Genomic DNA, 6,000 nt, shown 5'->3' on the forward strand with positions numbered 1-6,000 from the left:
CCAGTCAGAAAATATATATATAGTTTTACTGTAAGGCTGTGTAATGGTTCATTTCTCATTCTCTACGAATTAGGCATAAACTTTTATCACATTCTCATGGTTTGATAATTATGAAAAAGCGACAATTATTCCTTTAAATTGATAACAGATAACTTTTTACATAAAAGTTTGTATAAAAATGCATTGATTTATAATTTTTACTATTTTGATATTTCATAGTCAAACAAATATCTATTTTTTATGACTGGAAATATTTCCAAAGACCCAAATTAAATGTTTATTTTTTCTTGCAGACAAGAGAAAAATGTTGTCCTCTTTTAGTCAGCTGACCGGCAGTGCACAGCAACAGGTGGAGAAGGGTGGGTGCTGTGTAACTCCATACAGTTTGAGAACCATCTGGGGATCTTTTGCAGAGTTAAATCAACACTATGCCGAGTCTATTTGGCTCTTATCAGAATTAATTTAATTCTTTTCAGTTATTTCAACAAGAAATTCACTCATTTTAACACTTGAAAAAGTTATAACTACTCAAACTACTTTTGAAATAACTCTGCAAGAGTTAAATTAACACGAAACCTGGTCAGGACCAAATAGACTCGGCATAGTGTTGATTTCACTCTGTAGAATTTGCAATTTTATTTAGGCTATAAATTGCATGAATAGTATATTAGAAAAATAGTACTTCATTTTTCAAACTATAGTAACTTAATAGAGACCATTCCTGTTATTGTGACATGCAGTTTATCTACTTTACATTACATCCGAATGAAGAGCCCAGGAAGTGGTGAACAAAAGTACCGCTGTTGTTCCAAACACCAAACTCGGGCAATGAATGTAGTCTGATCTTAGATATGTATAGAGCCTTGTAAGGTTACTGAAACACTCTAGTAACTCCTGTCAATGTTTTTTTTATTTACTATTTAAAAAGTATTTTTACATTTAGACTTTGTGGCATTTCTGGATACTTTTCTAAATTATCTTCACTTTCCCAAAAGCCCATCACAAGAAGCAATTAATTACATAATTAACTCAACTGAGCGTGATCATTTCTATTCTAATGATTAGCATTTTTCCAAGTGTTTGGAGATGTCCCAATCCATTTTATTTATGGTTTTATTTTATTGTGCCATTATTGTTATATTAATTGAAAATGTTCAATGTTCTCAAAACTGCAATCTTATTTGTTTATTCAAATATTTTCTGGGACAATTTATCATTCAGCAAAATTTATTATCATGACAGATGTGATCAAGTTAAAAAATGTAAAGCTAATATAGAAACATAAATACAGACCAACAAATACCAACTGAGATTAATTTTCTCCAAATCTTTCAAACCCAAGCTATTCAAAAATATAAAACGAAGTTCTCGAGTTCCTCGCAAGACGACACACATCTTTCTTTAATCATTTCGGACACCATATAACAGTTACAGTATATGCGCCGTAATGCAGTGTGACAGGATATTATGGTCCGTCCACATTTAGACACACAAACACTCTCTAACACATGTTCTGTTTAAAAATTTATTTTTCTAAAAAAAAAGGGGAACAGAAAAGCTTCCTAATGTTACATAGCTTTCCTACTTGGTCTGTTTTCCTCCAGTATTAAGCGCGCTGTAAGCGATACGCCGCGGCTGCAGCGGCTGTGGGAACGCGACGTATCGTTTTGGCTCAGGATGGGCCTGGAGCTGAGCTCCTGTCCAGGCCTTGACCTTGCAGCTTCCACTGCTACCACGGCTGGCCTTTTGCGCCGTCGGGGAGCGGCGGCGGGCCAGGTGTTGTCACGCTGCTTTTGAGGCAGACCAAAACAATCCCCCCCTTCTTCCTCTGGGAACCCACTGCTGGCTTCAATACGCGTTTGCCAAACAGCTTTACGACAGCTCCATATGCATGAACCTTGTTTACAATACGCAGGGCCAGCGTGGAGGGGGGATGGTTTCAGAGAGGCTTGATGTGTTTTACATGGCAGTCGGCTGTGAATGGGCAACCAGGTCAGAGTGTGTGTGGGAGTAGTGGAGCTTCCAGCAGGACCGGGCCTGTCCACAGACTTTTTACACACAGGCTCTCCATTCCTGAGCTAGGATCAACACGCAGTCCCTTGATCTTCACATCTCACCTCCCAAGCAACACAGGAGATGTGAGGGGTGGAGTGAGTGGGGGGGAGCCGGTGAAGCACGGTGGTTTATTATAACGAAATAATTCACATCATGGAGGAGCAGAGCCAGAACGGAGTTATGATCGATAATCCACGACCAAGATGAAAACCAGCTTTGCGGAGATAATGTTACATTTGCGTCTGAGTTTTTAAAGCTGTCACTGCAGCCGAGGCTGGAATAGAGGGGATTACTGGCGAACATGCATCAGTGTCTCTTAAAGTCACGACTTCAGCTCCACGGTTTGCAAATGTTCAAATACACTTTCAATCAGACGTGGTTTGATCCAGAGCTTCAAGTTTATTTTCAACTGCGATGTCATGTAATTGAGACAAATGCCCTGTGATGGGTGGATATTATTGAGCCCCAAAGAAATATTTCGGAAACCAAAAAAATGTAAACTGCAATTTATTAGCCTTCAGTGAAACCCTTTATGTGTAGCTGTATTTTAGTTTTGCTGATGAATTGTTTTGTGTTGTGTAAACGATTTAGAAGGTTTTCTGTGAGCTAATATATGAGGAGGAAGAGGTTTCACAGCTTTAGGCCTTTGTCCCTGTAATCTCAAGAGGATCAATATCATGAATGGGGCGGCGGGCCCTCAGCTTTCACCCGGGAGGATCCCAGCCCAAATGGGTGCGCAGTTACTGTCATGGCTCAGGATACATTCACAAAACTAACATGGACGTTCGAAGAGATTAGTCCAAATTAATTGGAGAAATTTGAAAAGTGAATTATCCGTCAATTAAAATGTAAAAAATAATGAGAAAAAAAAACTACAAATAGATTCAGCTTACTGATCTGGTATTTTTTCTTCATTAAAAAGAGTTTATTTTTCCTTTAATGTTGTCAGTGCCAGCAACAAGAAAACCACAACGATAAACTAATAAACATATTTCACTTTCTGACGAGGATACCTTCATCGGTGCCTGATGTTCATCATCGGCCAAGCCCCCAGAAAACCGTAGATAATTCTCCCGTCAAATGAAAAGCAGGACTTTTCTTAAAAGCCATCATTTCTGGACTGAAGCAAGAGCTTAAAAGTGGGTTTTTCAAATGGAAACAGTCAGCGAACCGCAGCTGTAACGGTTAGCTTTCATTTAGCCTCTTATCTCTGATTCGTGCATGACACGTAGGCATGTGGATGTGCTGCCAGTTGGTTATTGACAAATAACAAGAACATTCTGGATCGGAGCTTCGGTTCAGACTGGGTTTGGAAATGTTTTTGCGGCTCACAGATTAGTTTTGAGTGACGAGAGCCTCGCATTCACCAGACGAAAATCCCAAAACCTTGTTTTGTCTCCACAGAAACAACATTGTTGTCTCACACACTTTCTTTGCATCGTTTTACACCCTCGGCATCTTTGTGCTTTGAGTATGGAGCCCTTTTAAGTGACAGATGGGGGACAGACTTTAGAACTCAACATGAGGTCCTTCACATGGACTTCAGACTGAACTCCGGCACCATGCGGCCCATTTCAGACCCGTATCATCACTTGACAAACGCTTCTTGTAAACAAAAGATGACATTGTGTTGCTACAATTGATATTTACATGCTAATTTAAAACATTATGGGTGAAAATCCCGTCTACATTCTTGATAGAGGAGTTTCGGGATCAGTATCTTCCTGTCAACTCGGTGCCGTTTACATCTCAGTGAGTCCAACTCGTCAGAGCATCAGTCATACAGGTCCTTCATCATGACGTACGACTAAACCCTAGTATGTCTAAAGAGGTGTTTCTGAAGAGGAGCAAAATGTGTCAAGTTCCTTGGGGGTCACGATGGGCCGCGAGGGGTGGGGAGATGACTCCAACCTTCTCAGACACTCCATTCATTTACAGATGTCTCTGCTCCCACACTTCCTGCTAAACACAAAGCTGAGGAGCGACGGCGGGATCACTAATCTCGGCATCGACCGGGCCACTGGCTTCTAAACACCACGGTAGATAAATTGTGCAGATACATCTGGTTCCTGTGAATATTTACACTGCTAGACCGGAGCACCAAAACATCCTTATAACGGATTAAAGGTTGGGTTTTTAAGGATTACAAAAGATTTGGATGTTCCTGTTCTGTATATTCACATTGCTCAGTGGAGACTTCTCAAGAGTTGGAAAATAACCGCTAACGGATGCAGATCCTGATCTAGGGTTTGAAAGCAATAACTTCGAAGTTAGATAAACTTTGAGATCCCTCGTAAATTGAAAAACCTCTTACTGTAGATTCAGAAGATAGTTTCAAATCGTACAGTTTTACAACTGCAGATAAAAATGAAGTGTTTCTGAAGGGTACAATGAACAAGCTGACGTCTGAATAACTCAAATCAAAAGTTCTTCTGCTTGTAGACGGGTCTGTGTTGCGGTCTGTGCTGTCAAATCTCCCTGAAAGAGAACCTTGAAATGAAATCCATTTAAGCCCCTCTGTCTTTCCCTGCAAGTGTAGTTAAATCCCAGCCGTGTATGGATATGATTACAAGACTGCCAAAGCTCTTATATCAGCACAGGACCTTGACATTAAACAGGAAGCCTGCTGCAAAGGTCAATTATGGGAATGCCTTGGTTTGCTTAGAGAGGGAGGATGTGTTCTTCACGCTCGAATGCACCGGCCACACCTGAGATTTTACCTGTAGCAGCCTGAGCACGGACATTTAAAAAGGTCAACAAATACATCACAGGCTGCAGATGTTTAGCTCCTGATGAAGAGCAAAGAACAGGGTTTATGAAAGGTTCATCGGGCTCAATTTTCTTTAAAAACCTTCTTAAAACCTTTTTGATTTCAATTTGAGTCCGACATCATTTATAAAAGTTACAGATCTGACCTAATAACTTAGATGTCACTACAGTGCTTTTACTTCTAAATTAGCCTACATTAGCACGTTCAGACAGCACAGAAATGTTTTATTAGTCGTTTTTAGTACTGAAGTCCCTGTTCTTCAGCCAACTTCAATAAAACACATTCTCATGTCAAAGTACTCAGAGGTTAATCTAAGATTTTCTCTATGAACATTAAAGTAAAATTTGTGTTGAAACTGTGACTAAAACTGAATATAAAAATCAGCAATGAATGAACACAAAATATTTACCACTCATAAATTTATAGCTTAATATCAATACTCTGGACGTTTTGGAGAATTAGTTTTTATGGTTTTACTACAAGTAATTCAGGTTTTCTACTTAAATTATAGCCGTTTCTATTTGTACAAATCAAGAACTTAAAAAATTAAAATCAGTGTTTTCAATAGATTATCATTTTTAAACTGCCATGCAGGGTTTTTCTTTTCTCATTGCAATGCCTCCTTTCAGAACTGCTGGAATTTAACAAATGATTAACAGGACAGGCATCGTCTAACAGCAGACCTGCAGAATACGCTTAATCCTTGAATTACATATTAACTAACAGACAAAAGCAACAATGCATCACAGAAGAGATGATTTGCATCTCCTGCAAATAAAGGTTAAACACGTCCCTCCCTCATACCAAGAACCAGAATGGCCTCTTGCTCAACTGGCAAATAAGTAGCAACTGTAAACTAAATATTTACACAGCATATAGAGACGAAGAATCCCAAATGTGTCGTCTGGACATATTGCTAATGCACGAATAGGAACCAACAGAGGGCGTCATTAACGAGGGAAATTATTTTTTACTTTGTTTGGTACATCTGGTTATTACGTGAGGAAACAGCTTTATAGTTAAAAAGCATTCTTACTTTTGAATGCTTGTAGTTTGTTACTGGACACTTTAGAATAATAGGCGCACTGCGCCACCTTGTGTTGACTTTCATATTAGCCTAGAGACTCCAATAATTACCATTGTGGTAAAAGACACTTCATAGTCAACAATGAACA

The sequence above is a fragment of the Poeciliopsis prolifica genome, unplaced genomic scaffold (genome assembly GCF_027474105.1).
Source record: "Poeciliopsis prolifica strain line A6 unplaced genomic scaffold, Auburn_PproV2 SCAFFOLD019, whole genome shotgun sequence".
In the NCBI taxonomy this organism is placed as follows: Eukaryota; Metazoa; Chordata; class Actinopteri; order Cyprinodontiformes; family Poeciliidae; genus Poeciliopsis; species Poeciliopsis prolifica.